This window comes from Egretta garzetta, unplaced genomic scaffold, assembly GCF_000687185.1.
Source record: "Egretta garzetta isolate BGI_Z169 unplaced genomic scaffold, ASM68718v1 scaffold849, whole genome shotgun sequence".
Classification (NCBI taxonomy): domain Eukaryota; kingdom Metazoa; phylum Chordata; class Aves; order Pelecaniformes; family Ardeidae; genus Egretta; species Egretta garzetta.
In genome coordinates this window covers 80,331-80,766 of record NW_009260783.1, presented here as the reverse complement: position 1 = coordinate 80,766, position 436 = coordinate 80,331, and positions in this window count along the sequence as shown.

Below are 436 nucleotides of genomic sequence, written 5' to 3'. Positions count from 1 at the left end.
GGGCACGGAGCCCGGCCAGGCACAACCGGGGGGGCCAGGAGTGGGAAAGGAGCCGAAGCCCGCCGGCGCGCAAGCCAGCCACCCCACAGGAGGTCAGGCGAGGACGCGCGCTGGGGCTGCACAGTTTCAGCAGAGCCGGTTATTAATACCCTGCCTGGCCTTTGCGAAGAATCCCGGGCATTTCGAACCGGGGACGCTGCGTTAAAGCCCTTCCCTCGCTGACATTTCAGAACAATACCAACATGAAAGACAACAAGCTGCCGTCGGGACGCGTACCTGCGGCACTGCTGTGGCTCCCCCTGTGCCTGGCCTCGGCTGCCAGCCGTCACCTGGCTCGTGCCAACCCTTGGGGACAACCTGAGACCGTTCCCTGCCTCCAAACCACCTGGAGCAGCCCTGCTCTGTGCCATGGGGGGACAGTGGTGGCTGGGTTTCC